Raw genomic sequence first — 15,210 nt, 5'->3', positions numbered from 1 at the left:
TCAGCATTCTTCTGTAACACCACATGCCCAAGGCTTCTATTCTCTTTCTTTCTGAGCTTTTTATTAACCATGTTTCACTTCCATACAACGCCACATCTTTCTAATTCCTATCTCAATGTTCGAAATGAGCAAATGTATTTTCTTCAAGAAATAATCATGCTCTATGTGTCCCCTGCACTTATTTCTAGAATCATTTCAACTACCCTTGAGAGAAGTAAAATATTGACGGGAAGTATTTCTTATACTGTTCTTCTACTGTTTTCTCCACAGCTTGGTAGAGTCGCGGGTTTGAACTTCGTCGCAGTTGTGGACGAGGCCCTATTTTACTGCCGGATGCTTTTCCTAACTAACTCCAGATGGAAGGATGTATTCAATGTTTATCTGTTCTTGTCGTGGTTCGTAGTGTAATGTGTTGTGAGGGTATGAAGAGGCGAATATTTGGAAGAACACAAAACACCCGTTCCATGAGTCAGGGGAACTAACAAGACGTGAATAATATTCCCGACCTCGCCGGGAATCGAACTCCAAACTCACTAAATCGAAGGCTTCGATGCAGACCATTCAGCCAAGAAGCCGGACAGAAATTCTCAGTCACTTTTTCGACTGAAATAGTAAAAGAGTGCTGTGCGCTAGATGATTCGTCTTCAAAAGTAACTAGGTTCTGTTCTGGTCCGCCTCTCTGGTGTAGTAGTTAGTAGTGGTACGAGGGCTGGAACGGGTCCACTCAGCCTCGGGAATCCAACTGAGTAGAGGGGGTTTGATTCCCACCTCAGCCATCCTCGAAGTGCTTTCCCGTGGTTTCCCAATTCTCCACCAGGCAAATGCTGCGATGGTACCTAACTTAAGGCCACTTCCGCTTCCTTCCCTCTTGCTTATATATCCCTTCCAATCTTCCTATCCCCTACAAGACCCCAGTTTAGCATAGCAGTTGACGCCACCTGGGCGAGGTACCGACCCTTATCCCCAGTTATATCCCCGACCACATGTCTCACGCTCCAGGACACTGCCCTTGAGACGATAAAGGTGGGATCCCTCACTGAGTCCGAGGAAGAAACGAGAGCTGGACTTTAAACAGATGATGAAATTTTGAAATGATGCAATGTTATGTGAAGTGATGTCAGGTCGCATGACGTCGGTTGCGTGTGTGATAAGAATAATGAGTAAGGGAGAGGGTAAAACCCCCTTGTCGACACATAGCCTATTCCTGTTGAATAACACAAAGAAGGCTTAACGTTCCCATACGACGAACGGATCACCATCAACAGCGTCATATTCCATCACACCATATGAACATTGAATAGGGGTTTAGAATTGAACAGAGGTTTTTAACGCGCACATTAGTGATTAGAAATTGTATGCGACCACCTCTCCTACCTAGCCCGCCAAGATTCTGACGGTGAAATTTTCTTCAACCAGCCGGATGCGAACAGGCTAAGCACGGTGCCAGAAAGAATTGACGCCTTAATGTTTATGGCGAACAGACAAGCTGGTTTTGTGGTGTGAATACTTTTCAGTCACCTTGGATTATTATAAATACAACCTGTGACAATAAAGTTCAGTGAATAGTCCTGTACTGTCAACACGGATGAACAATGCACGACAGTGACCTTACTGTCCTTCGAAATAGTCCTCTCCCGTAACTATGCACTGCTGAGATCGGTGATACATGTCTTGGAAACTTTGCAAGATGGCTTCCTTTGGGATGGTATTTAAAAGCCTCGTCACGTTTCGTTGGATGTCAGGAATATCGTCAAAAAAGGTGATGAGCATCGTTTTGATGCGTGCCTTTTCGTCTCCGACCTTTTTCTGACGAGGGGAACCCGGAGAATGCTATTCCATGCTTTGCCGTTTCGTTTCAGGGTCGTACCTGAGACACCAGGTTTCATCCTCACTGATGATACAGTTCAAGAAAATTGTTGTCGCATCCGCCATTTCAACAAAATCCTGTGTAGCCTCTAAATGTGCCTGCTTCTGATCGCCAGTCAAGTGATGTGGCACAAGACGAGAACACGTTTTTCTCTTCCCTAACTTCTGGGTAACGATTTGTCGCACGGATTCACGGTTAATCTGCAGTTCATCCGCTATCATGCGCACAGTTAAACGCCGATCGTTCGTGATTAATGTCCTCACCTTCTCAATGTTTTCGTCACTGACGGCGGTCGCCGGTCTTCCGCAACGGGGGTCGTCAGAAACACTTTCCAGGCCTCCTCGAAAACGGGCGAACCACTCGTACACACACTTCAAGGACAGTGCTTGATCTTCATAAACATGTACCAGCATCGCATGCGTTTCTTTCGGTGTCTTGCCAAGCTTAAAACAAACTGTACATTGATCTTTTGGTCGTTCATTTACCTGTTCGCAGTTCAGAACCAACGCACTGAACACGCACTGTGTCAAACAGGTTTTACACGGCACACACACACGATGCTCAACTGAACAACGTTGGGAGCAGATGGTCAAAACCTGCTGCTGCGCAGGTGCAGCGTTGCGTGTCGCCAGTGTTACCGGATCGACCGTTCTGACTTCATTCACCGAACTTTATTGTCACAGGTTGATATAATGGTCTTTAGATCTTAACATACGCTAAAAGGAACTTCACACTCTTATTTTCTCCACTAAAAGGTAAAGTATAGAGTCATGGATATGTTTTTGGACTTAGAAGGAGAGAGCGAGGACAGATTCTTTGGTTGTTCTCCTCTTAGTAGGACAGAGGGCCTTTCAAATGCCCAAAATCTCACGCGTGCAAACCGAGGCGCATATGTTATGTGCACCGTGCCTCGGTCCGACTCGGCTCAGTTCGGACCAGCATTTTGTCTCAGGGCTACTCGGTTAAGCTCGGCTCAACTCTGCTGGGGTGGCGAGACGCTGCAGAGCGAGGGAGGAAGGAGAAGGCAGGTGGAGCGAGCGGGACAGGCGTAGGGAAAGAGAGAGAGAGAGCGCTATTGCTGAAAATCCAGGAATATGAGGTCTGCACTCTGGTCGACCTAGCCAAGTCGTTTTTTGCACCTTGCGCCGTGCAATGCACCGGTACATGCACTCTGAGAGGCCCTGACTTACAGGGCATCACTTGACTCCACACACAGGGGAGATGTGTTCCGATAAATCGAAAAAAGAATTAGTGTAAGCACTAAATAGTGGTAAGGCTCATAAATTATGAGGAAATGAAAGTCATTCAAGACCTCCTATATTATTATTCTGCTTCGTTTCGGCCGACTGAGGACTACGTTATTTCAATCGTTTGCATGTTTGACCTTCCATTCTTTCCCGGTACTCTCACATTCGCTTTCTACGAGCCTCCTTTCTTTAATCAGTCCACTTCTAGCCTGTTTTCAACGTCAGCCTTTCTTGGAATCGCTAGTATGCTCGAACTTTCTCCTGAAGAGGAGGACTTCGTGTGTGATCCCTATTTCTTGAAGATCTTTTTCAACTTCGGTGAACCAGGGTCCTTTGATTTTCTTGTTTACAAAGTAGGAACAGATCCGTTTGGTCAATCTTTGCGAGCTCATGCGTGTTATGTAGGCATAAAAATTATTCCTCCGTTTCCGAATGGTGTCCGTTATCCTTTCAACGTGCACGTACAGTTCGTTGATGATGCTTGTTGTTTTAAGGGGCCTAACATCGAAGGTCATCGGCCCCAAGCATCGTACAGTACGTTGATATGCCACCTCCTATACTCACCATCTTCTTTGACTGGTCCTAGGATCTTTCTCAGAATTTGTCATTTTCTGGCTCCTGACTTTTCAATTAGACCCTTCCTGTTCAATGCATTATTATTATTATTATTATTATTATTATTATTATTATTATTATTATTATTATTATTATTATTATTATTGTCCGCCTCTGTGGTATAGTGGTTAGGGTGATTAGTTGCCACCTCCGGAAGCTCGGGTTTGATTCCCGGCTCTGCCACAAAATTTGAAAAGTTGTATGAGGGCTGGAACGGGGTCCTCTCAGACTCGGGAGGTCAACTGAGTAGAGGAGTTTTCGATTCACACCTCAGTCATCCTCGAAATGGTTTTCCGTAGTTTCCTACTTCTCCTCCATGCAAATGCCGGGATGTTACCTAACTTAAGGCCACGGCCGCTTCCTTCCCTCTTCCTTGACTATCCTTTCCAATCTTCCCATCCCCCAACAAGGCCCCTGTTCAGCATAGCAGGTGAGGCCACCTGGGTGAGGTATTGGTCCTCCTCTCCAGTTGTATCCCCGACGCAAAGTGTCACGCTCCAGGACACTGCCCTTGAGGCGGTTGAAGTGGGATCCCTCGCTGGGTCCGGAGGAAGAAACCAACCTTGGAGAGTAAATGGATTAAGAAAAAAAAAGAAAGAAAGAAAGAAAGAAAGAAAGAAAGAAAGAAAGAAAGAAAGATTATTATTATTATTATTATTATTATTATTATTATTATTATTATTATTATTATTATTATTATTATTATTATTATTATTATTATTATTATTATTATTCAGCCCTGTGGTTAACAGGGTGGCGTTGCCTATCCCTTATCCCAAGGCCCTAGGTTCGTTTTCCGGCCAGTTCAAGGATTTTAATTCTGGAGTGAGGAACAGAACGGCGTTCACTTGATACGAGATCTTCTCAAGCTCTTAGTTACAGGAAGAAAGCGCACAGTGAGAAGATGACGCTACTGATTTAGTATACACTACATAGACGAACACTGGTTGCTATGGTTACAATGATGTCAGGAAATTGATGACGTTGATTCTACTGTATACAGACCCCAAGTCCAAAAACATATCCGTATTAAAAGGACAACATATGTTACATTTATATTCAGTCTTCATGATCTCCTGTGAAATACTGCTTCTAAAACCAGACTTACTGTTCGACCCTCGTACGAATCACGATCTACCTGTTGCAGACTCCAGGGAACTCTACGATATAGTCTGAGCTTGCCGCCATGCATTATAATGTCATTCTGAATAATTTACCTCCTAATGTAATCTTATTTATACAAATTAGTTTCGGAAATACTCTGAAAGTCAAATAAATTCCCGTTGTTTGTCAAAAGAGTTCATTGCGTAAGAACACGTTCGAACTAATCTCCTTCCGTATGGTAGGTATATCTGATGCGACGGGCTTCAACCACGCAGATGAGACACGGTACAAAGATCAACAGAGTAACATGCACACTCATAGATAATAGTGCTCTTCACTGTAGTCTATTGTAGCTAGTGACACTGGATGAAGGTCAGTGCTAACTAAGTCTGCAAGAGCCAACGTTGGCGCCCAGCTTCCGTGTCTGGACGTTCACTGGTAATAACAACTTACGTAAGTAAATCTGTCTGTCCATATAAAAACTAGCTGTAGCCGACAGAACAATTACTTATCATGTGCATGACTATATTTTTGTCCACCCCTCATGTTGTTTCTCAGATTCTGGGGCATGTCTCTCCATGTCAGCGGCTTACCGTGACGTACTCGCTTTCTTTCAGTGGCACTTGGCAGTTTAAAATTGTTTATAGGGGAAGTCCGTATAATTTGGACCACTTAACTTAAAACATCCATAACTCAATTGACCGTAATGAAAATTTCTAAAATCTTATACACGATAATAACTACAATGTTTTAAATGCTTTGGAGAAAGTAATTGTATTCTTTAAAAGCGATAATTACAGTATTGTAAAATTTGTTATGGTATAATTTGAACCGATAGGGTGTAACTTGGACCGGGTGATCGTGTAATTGATTATTATGATTAATCCTATACAGTCGTATCAGCACACTAATTTTTATTTTACCGAGCTCGATAGGTGCAGTCGCTTAAGTGCGGCCAGTATCCAGTATTCGGGAGACAGTAGGTTCGAACCCTACTGTCGGCAGCCCTGAAAATGGTTTTCTGTGGTTTCCCATTTTCACACCAGGCAAATGCTGGGGCTGTACCTTAATTAAGGCCACGGTCACTTCCTTCCCACTCCTAGCCCTTCCCTGTCCGATCGTCGCCATAAGACCTATCTGTATCGGTGCGACGTAAAGCAACTAGCAAAAATATATATATATTCCACAACCACACGGCACATTACCACAAATTCACTTCACCAACTGTGCAATAAACAATTTGTAATTGAAATAAAACTGGGTTATGATAACTTTCTATCAAAGCTTTCAAAGCGCATGACATTGTCAAGGTCTCTGGAAAATTAATAACCCAGCGCATGCGCTCTGTTCAGTAAACTCAACTTCAAGCGACATTTCGACATAAATTTATGAGTATTTAAAAAATAAAGTTATAATTATCGTCCAGCATAAACAGTATGTAACTCGCCTATAATGGTAATTAAGAAACTCGTATGGAAATTATAAAAATCGCTTCACTCGTTTTATAAACATACATGTGTCTTAATTATTGCCATGTCCGGCTCCATGGCTAAATGGTTAGCGTGCTGGCCGTTGGTCACAGGGGTCCCGGGTTCGATTCCCGGCAGGGTCGGGAATTTTAACCATAATTGGTTAATTTCGCTGACACGGTGGCTGGGTGTATGTGTCGTCTTCATCATCATTTCATCCTCATCACGACGCGCAGGTCGCCTACGGGAGTCAAATTGGAAAACCTGCACCTGGCGAGCCGAATTTGTCCTTGTTGCATCATGTTAAAATGGAGCCCTGTTGAAATCAACTGTAAAATAAAAAAAATAAAAAAAACAAGTGTAAAATTATGAACACAATGCAGTACCTACAGCATGAAACTGAATAATGACGTTGTAAAAAAAAACATATGACATACCTTAGGCAGGGCTGGATTATCTTCGTGTTCAGGCTGTCGATCCAGTATTAGACTAGTATTAGTCTAAGGCTCCATTTTAACTGTTTAAAACTCAGTGTGACAACACACTCATGTACGAATGTTTTAAAAATAATTTCAACACTGACGATGGACCTTAGAGTCCGAAAACCGGCTTTGAAATGCAATTTAGTGTGCTGATACGACTGAATATGATTAATTGTAATAATAAGTACCACCATCAGCACTGAAGATGGCTTTGATATTTTATAATGATTATAAATCGTGTATTTTGGACTGGTTAATATAAACAGTGTCGTCCGCCTCTGTGGTGTAGTGGGTAGAGTGATTAGCTGCCAACCCCGGAGGCCCGGGTTCGATTCCCGGCTCTGCCATGAAATTTGAAAAGTGGTACGATGGCTGGAACAAGGTCCACTCAGCCTCGGAAGGTCAACTGAGTAGAGAGGGGGCGTTCGATTTCCACCACAGCCTTCCTGGAAGTGGTTTTCCGTGGTTTCCCACTTATCCTCCAGGTAAATGCCGGGATGGTGCCTAACTTTAGGCCGCGGACGCTTCCTTCTCTCTTTCTTGTCTACCCTTCCAATCTTCCCATCCCCCACCAAGGCCCCTGGTCAGCACAGCAGGTGAGGCCGCCTGGAAGAGGTACTAGTCCTCCTCCACAGTGTTATCCCTCGATCCAATGCCTCACGCTCCAGGACACTGCCCTTGTGGCGGTAGAGGTGGGGTCCCTCGCTGAGTCCGAGGGGAAAACCAACCCTGGAGGGTAAACAGATTAAGAAAGAAAGAATATATAAGTGCGGCCAGTATCCAGTATTCGGGAGATCGTGGGTTCGAACCCCACTGTCGGCAGCCCTGAAGATGGTTTTCCGTAGTTTCCCACTTTCACACCAGGCAAATGCTGCGGCTGTACCTTAATTAAGGCCACGGCCGCTTCCTTCCCACTCCTAGCCCCTTCCTTTCCCATCGTCGCCATAAAACCTATCTGTGTCGGTGCGACGTAAAGTAAATAACAAAAAAAAGAAAGAATATAAACAGTTATAAGTTATTTAATTATGAAATCCTAAGCAATAAAATACGCCACTATGAAGTGTGGTCGTCACATTTGTCATATGGGACAATGATGAAACAATTCATCCTGAATTTTGGCGCGGTTTTCGTGAGCCCACTTTTTGTCACTATAGCACTGAATCCGATCATCATAATACTTTCACCAGTGCACACCGTTTTTTTATTTTTTCTTGCGTCAGTAGGGAACAGTTTCTCTATCGCTGCTCATTTCGAAGGCCTGCAGATAACGAGGTGTTGTGTGGTCAGCACAACAAATCCTCTCTGCCGTTATTCTTGGTTTTTTAGACTGGGCCTCCATTTCACCACCAGATAGCTTCTCGATTCTAATCACGTAAGGAGAGTGGACCTCGAACCAGCCCTCAGATCCAGGTAAGAATCCCTAACCTGGACGAGAATAGAACCCGGGGCCTCCGGGTAAGAGCCAGGCACATTACCCTACGCTGCGGGCCGGCATCATATTATAAAACAAGTTCTTTTAGAATCAGTAATAAAACTACGAAGAATCGTGATGATTGCAATTGTTTCAACGGTCCAAGTTACACACTTCCGGGCAGTCCAAGTTACACGGCATGCAAAGATCTAATCAAAAACTAAATAATAAGCAAGGTACTTAAAATTTATGAATGAAACTACGTTAAATCTTACCCAGATATTTCATCAGTACTTACGTGTCACCGTATAAGTTTACAAGGAAAGAAAATATTACCCCCTTTGTATGATACTTTCCCCTTTCAACCTTAAGGCTATTAGCAAAACAACTTCCAGGAAGAAAGCTACCCTCGACTGTCTTACTGACTTTGCCTCAGACAGCGGGTGACCAAACTTGCAAAAACCAAAAATATTATCGGTCCAAATTACACGGACTTCCCCTACTATTGCTGATCTTGATTTCATCTTTTCCTTTCAGTTGAAAAGAAAGCCAAGTATCATGTTCCGATATTGTAGGCCATCACATCTAGTTTTCTTTTGACTGTGATATTAGGGCATTCAATGTAAAGGGAGACTTTCTTCCTCCTTTCATTACGTTCTTTCACGAATTTCCCTCATTTCGATAGTCATCTTTACAATTTTCCTTGCTGATATCCGCTGATGAGCACTTGCTTTTTCACCGTAAGGCAATCATGACAGAAGAACCACCTTCAACTGAACAATATTCCCTTGCTAGCAATGCTGGCGTTGACATGCAATATGCAACAAAAGTCTAAATCAGACGTCATCACGTGGTTGCTCTAGGGAGCTGCTGTTACTTGCTCTGCTCGGGACGGCTGGCAGTCACGTGACAAGATAGCAGCGGACAGGTGAGTTGCATACCGTGGCGCTACTGTACTTGCCACTCGGAAATGTTACCATCTGAACAGCAGCAACGGAATACTGTATATACGGGTACATAAATAAATGATCTCTGAGGAATTATGAGGAACATAATATAAATACAGAGTTGAGTAGGGTAATATTAAATGTACGTACATCCTCAAATGTGGTATTTTTAAGTTTTTCTAGTAACGTTATCCTTTCTCGGCCTTCATATTTATCATACTTGTTGGCATGACATAAGGAACAACGGCACTGCAGATTAAATATTTTAATGTGATTCAATATTTTATTGCACATAAACATTTTGTGTGTTATTTTCTTGATCAAATACTCTTCTTCCCAAGAAGGTTTGAAACTTGTTCACGTTGACGCCCTACGCTGTGCTGAATCCCTTTTATAATAAATGCGACATTTACCGAGTAGCCTTGAATGTCGTGTGGTGTGAGGATAAAGGCGGGAACACACTACTGTTACCTCACATGAGATCACGAGTATCGGTTCGCAATCTAACCTATCCAGAATGATGTGCTATACCTTTGCGCCACTGACCTTCATGCACTTCCCCTTCTTGCTCGCTAAATAGCTCTTGTTCCTCAAGAGCGGGGAGCAAACAGCTGCATTTCGCTCTCGATTGATGATATCTGGTCTAAATTATGAATATCTCCGTTATCACAATCAGTACGGCAAAACTATATGAGACATAAATGATTGGGAAATTGTATTCTCTACAAATGATGCAGATGGAAATGAACAATAGTAGCACATGGTGAGGTTGTTTTTCATTCCTTTGTTTGTTTTCTTAGGTTAACACAGTTTTTGGTTTCAATTATTACTTTAAATTTACACCTTTTCACTGAATTTTGTCGCAGTAAGTTGTTTTTTGCTCCGCATATTGATGTAAATATTGTATATTTATGCTAATTTTGTTTCCGTCTAGGCTCTCTTTTGTTTGTTTTTTCATTTGCTCCTTCATTATGTTTTTTAGCATTTTTACAACTTATATTATGTAAATTATTTCAAACTCCCCTCATTTTTCACTGAAGATGGCTCAAACGAGCCGAAACATGTTTGAATTCGTTTACTCCGTCTAATGACGGAATATTTATTGTATTGAATTAGGAGGACACTCTCATTTTTCACCTTTTTAAAGTGCTTAGTTGTTAGCAAATTAAATTTTAATAAATCTATGTTAGAGTATACTTTAATTATTTTCATTGATTAGATCATGTAGGGGAAATCTTTTATCAAGTATTTATCTCAATTGCAAGGCTTTCAAGCATATGTATGTGCTTTAAAACAAGCACCAACTGAAACTATCACCAACTTAGGTACCTTTACCCAAGTTAATTCTGGTGGGAGAAAGGTGGCCGGGCGTAGAGCTAAACACTCTATCCCATCAAGTGTCGAGGTTACGGATAGTGGAAGCCTGCAAGGGCCTTCAAGGCCTGTGATGGGACGACTTTGCTTTGCTATAGGCCTATACTGTATAGATGGATAAACACTAGCTGCATTACTCGTCGTTAACGGGACATTCATTTAGTATGTGATGTTGACATTTTTGTCCACCTCTCATGTTGTTCCCCAGATTCTGAGGCACATGCCTTTCCCTGTCAGCAGCTTGACGCGATGTACTCGCTTTTTGGCCCTGATCTTGATTAGATTTCTTTCTCCCGGTATAAAAGAAAGCCGCATGTCGGGTTAATATTTAAAAATACTGAGAGGTGTACGAAGCCTGTAAAACGTTGTCGAAATGAACTCCCCTGGGGGTAGGAAGGGACATGTAACAATAAACAAAAACGACCGATATTAGTGTCGAATTCATAGTTTTCGGGGTCGCTGAGGTGAACTGTGATATTCTGAATGCCGTTTAAGTCAACGTTCGTCCCCAGTCGGAATTGGGATCGAGATAGTGTCAGAAAGAATGTCGAAAACGACCGAGATTACGGATTTATGTGTACTTCTATTCTCTTCCTCCCCTATTTCCGAACTTCTCTCCTGTTCTTTCCGTTATTGCCTCCTCTTCTCTTTTCTTCTCTATTCTTCGTCAGTCCCTTCTATCATATTTCTCTCTCTCTCTTCTTCTTCAAATCCCTTCCCTTCGCTTTCCTCCTTTCTCTTCTCTCTCTGCAAGTTGCTTTACGTCGAACCGACACAGACAAGTCTTATGAAGACGACTGGACAGGAAGGAGCTAGGAGGGGGAAGGAATCGGTCGTGGCCTTAATTTAGGTACAGCCACAGCATTTGCCTGGTGTGAAAATGGGAAACCACGGAAAACCATCTTCAGGGCTGCCGACAGTGGGGTTCGAATCCACTATCTCCCGAATACTGGATACTGGCCGCAATTAAGCTATCGAGCTCTTCTCATCCCTTCTTTATTTTCTCTGTTCTCCATTCTCTTCCTTTTTATCTTTCATTTTTATGGCGACGATGGGAGAGGAAAGGGATACGAATGGGAAGGAAGAGGCCGTGGCCTTAATTAAGGTACAACCCAGTATTTGCCTGGTGTGAAAATAGGGAACCACGGAAAACTTCCTGTGGCTGGGAACGGTAGAATAACACCCACGGTTCCCCCTTCCTGTCGTAAGTAATGACTGAAAGGGGCCTTAGAGGCTCTTGACTAGGGAGCGTGGGTTGGCGATCGCGGGTCTCTTATCATTTCTTCCACTTGCTTGTGCCAGGCTCCTCACTTTCACCTATCCTATCCGACCTCTATTAGCCAACTGTTGTTCTTTTCCTACCCGGACGAAATTAGGTTTGCGAATCCTAGAGAGTCTTTCATTTTCACGGCCTTCGTGGCCGTTGTCTTTTTTGGCCGATACCTCCTTTTTTTTCTAAGTGTCGGGCACCTTCCATTTTTCTTCTGATTAGTGTTAATTGAGGATGGTTGCCCAGTCGTATTTCCTCTTAAAACAATAACCAGCATCATCACAACCACCATCATTTCTATGACTTTCTAACTCGTTATTCTCATATAAAATACATGAGCTGTATTTATGGTTTCCCTTCAGTGAACTCTCTGGCTGCAGTCTCTTTGGCCTGCTCCTTCCACTGATGTGCTATCCTTTTTGGATAGAAGCGAATGTCAATTCCACAGTATGTTTTTTTTTTTTTTTTTTTTGCTAGTTGCTTTACGTCGCACCGACGCAGATAGGTCTTATGGCGACGATGGGACAGGGAAGGGCTAGGAGTGGGAAGGAAGCATTTGCCTGGTGTGAAAATGGGAAACCACGGAAAACCATTTTCAGGGCTGCCGACAGTGGGGTTCGAACCTACTATCTCCCGAATACTGGATACTGTCCGCACTTAAGCGACTGCAGCTATCGAGCTCGGTCCCCCAGTATGTAACTTCCACTTAGTTTATAGTGTCAGTAAGCACAGCGTAAATCTACAAGGAGATGAATGTCTTAAGAAAAGTATTTTTCTTTCAGTTTGCTTTATGTTGCACCGACACCCATAGATCTAATGACGACGATGGGACAGGAAAGGGTTAGGGATGGGAAGAAAGAATTGGCCTTAATTAAGGTACAGCCCCAGCATTTGCCTGGTGTGAAAATAGGAAACCTCGGAAAACCATCTTCAGGGCTGCCAACAGCGGGGTTCGAACCCACTATCTCCTGAATGCAAGCTCACACCTGCGCGTCTCTAATCGCATGGCCAATTCGATCGGTATGAAAATATTTTAGCCGTGAAAGTGGTAACGTGAAGTACGGAAGTGAGTGGTATTTAAGTAGAATGAATATTTCCAGTATGTTAATAGAAGGAGTATTTGCTCCCTATTAAATGTGAATAAAACAATGTAACAGAATGGGAAACAATCATACACCAGAATACAACATTAGTTTTTTCTTGTGTTTATAGCTGTTCCAGCAAATTGTGAAAAACTTCTGGTAAGCTTATTATATAGTCAATGTCAGAACTGGGAACAAAACGAGACCATAGGGTTGGGAACGTAATATGCCTGTCTGTTCTGCTGTAGAGACTGTTAGGATAAACAGATGTGCAAAGGAGACGAGAAAACAGTATTATTTCGTGAGCTCTCACAGCGGAAAAGCAACCTAGCTTGTTAACTCTGGGAAGTCGAGCAGATAAACTGTAAAAGCTCACTTTTCGTTAGGCTGCAGACAGAGTATTTCTCAGAAATAACTTAGAAGACAGCTTCTCTTAAAACGAAAAGAAGGTAACACCAAATAACAAAATTATAATGTGTAATCTTTGTAGATGTATATTATTATGTATAATGTATCACGTAATTCATGTAAACCTTAATATTAAAATGAATAAATATGACATAAAAAAGTAAAAAGAACAAAGAAAAATTCACTTAGCCAAGAGGTCGACAACCCCTTCCCAGCACCTCCTTTACATTACGCTTCATATGTCCCACCTCCATAATCCCCCAACATCACCCCAACCCGCCTGAATCTCTTGACCAGAGAGAAGGCGTTGTCGTCTAGGTGGCCCGCCCCTCCCCATAAGGGAGAGGAGTGAAAACTTTCAGATGATGATGATGACGATGATGATGAAGAGATCGATTTCTATCACCGGACAGGTGCTTTAAGAAATATTGTATCACTATGACGGCCCACGTACGATGAAATCATCCTCTGGACAAATACCGCAAGTGTAGTTATTTTGTTAACTAATTAATGTTATTGGTTTTTTACATTCCACTAACTACTTTACGGTTTTGGAAAACACCGGGGTGCCGGAATTTAGTCCTGCGGGAGTTCTTTTACATGCCAGTAAGTCTACCGACACGAGGCTGATGTATTTAAGCACCTTCAAACACCACCGGGCTGAGCCAGGGTCGAACCTGCAAGTTGGGCTCAGAAGGCCAGCGGTCGTCCGTCCAAGCTACTCAGCTCGGCATTATTTTGTTAAGATAATAATTTCTTAAGATGGAAGCTGAACCACGGTGAGGACCGGGCGTGAAGTGGCCGGATTGTATTCAGATAAACACAAAACATATTTTCGCAGTTATGAAGGAGTTGGACGCATTATTTCTCAAACGACTTTTTCTCTTGTTCATAATGTAAAGTGTGACGGGGTGGTATCAATCAATCACCACTGATCTGCATTTAGAGCAGTCGCCCAGGTGGTAGATTCTCTATCTGTTGTTAACCTAGTCTTTTATTAAATAATTGAAAATAATTTGTAAATTTATTGAACATCACTCTTGGTACTTTATTCCAATCCCTAACTCTTCTACCTATCAATGAATATTTGCCCCAATTTGTCTTTTTGAATTCCAACGTTATATTCATATTGTGATCTTTCCTACTTTTAAAATCACCACTCAAAGTTATTCGTCTAGTAATGTCATTCTCGCCATAAGACCTATCTGTGTCGGTGCGACGTAAAGCCCCTAACAAAAAAAAAAAAAAAAAAAAAGTAATGTCATTCCACGCCATCTCTCCACTGACAGCTCGGAACTTATCACTTATGGCGATGATGGGATAGGAAAAGCCTAGGAGTTAGAAGGAAGCGGTCGTGGCCTTAATTAAGGTACAGCCCCAGCATTTTCCTGGTGTGAAAATGGGAAATCATGGAAAACCATCTTCAGGGCAGTCGATAGTGGAATTCGAACCCACCATCTCCCGGATGCAAGCTCACAGCCGCGCGCCTCTAACCTCACGGCCAACTGCACATACCACTTAATCGAGCAGCTCGTCTCGTTTCTCCCAACCCTTCCCAGCCTAAACTTAACATTTTCGTAACGCCACTCTTTCGTACGAAATCAGCCAAAACAAATTGAGCTACATTGAAGATTAGATGTAAGAGTTAAGAAAGAAAAATACATAGGTCTAGCAGCATAATTTTAGGTTCTAGATAACATTTCATGATTTCTTTATGTGGTCCTAAACTTTTGAGCGGATTGCATTTTTATGTCAGTTCTATTGTTGGTAAACCTCTCATTATTATTATTATTATTATTATTATTATTATTATTATTATTATTATTATTATTATTATTTGCTAGTTGCTTTACGTCGCACCGACACAGACAGGTCTTATGGCGACGATGGGACAGGGAAGGGCTAGGAGTGGGAAGGAAGCGGCCGTGGCCTTA

At 42.5% G+C, this 15,210-nt stretch overlaps 1 protein-coding gene across 5 annotated transcripts in view; it reads left to right on the top strand.

Annotated features, from left to right (window-relative positions):
- Positions 1–15,210, top strand: part of LOC136866508 (proline-rich protein 5) — a 290,564-nt gene that overhangs the window by 193,596 nt on the left and 81,758 nt on the right. Inside the window, exon 1 of one of the 5 annotated variants that reach the window (XM_067143546.2) lies at positions 5,062–5,286. The exons of the other annotated variants lie outside the window; for them this stretch is intronic. The gene's annotated coding sequence lies outside the window, so the exon portion shown is untranslated. Of the gene's footprint in view, positions 1–5,061; positions 5,287–15,210 lie in introns of those variants that run through there. 5 annotated transcript variants of the gene reach the window in all.

Source organism: Anabrus simplex, chromosome 3 (assembly GCF_040414725.1).
Source record: "Anabrus simplex isolate iqAnaSimp1 chromosome 3, ASM4041472v1, whole genome shotgun sequence".
Classification (NCBI taxonomy): domain Eukaryota; kingdom Metazoa; phylum Arthropoda; class Insecta; order Orthoptera; family Tettigoniidae; genus Anabrus; species Anabrus simplex.
Note: the sequence above shows the minus strand (reverse complement) of the source record. Positions and strands in the feature narration are given on the sequence as shown.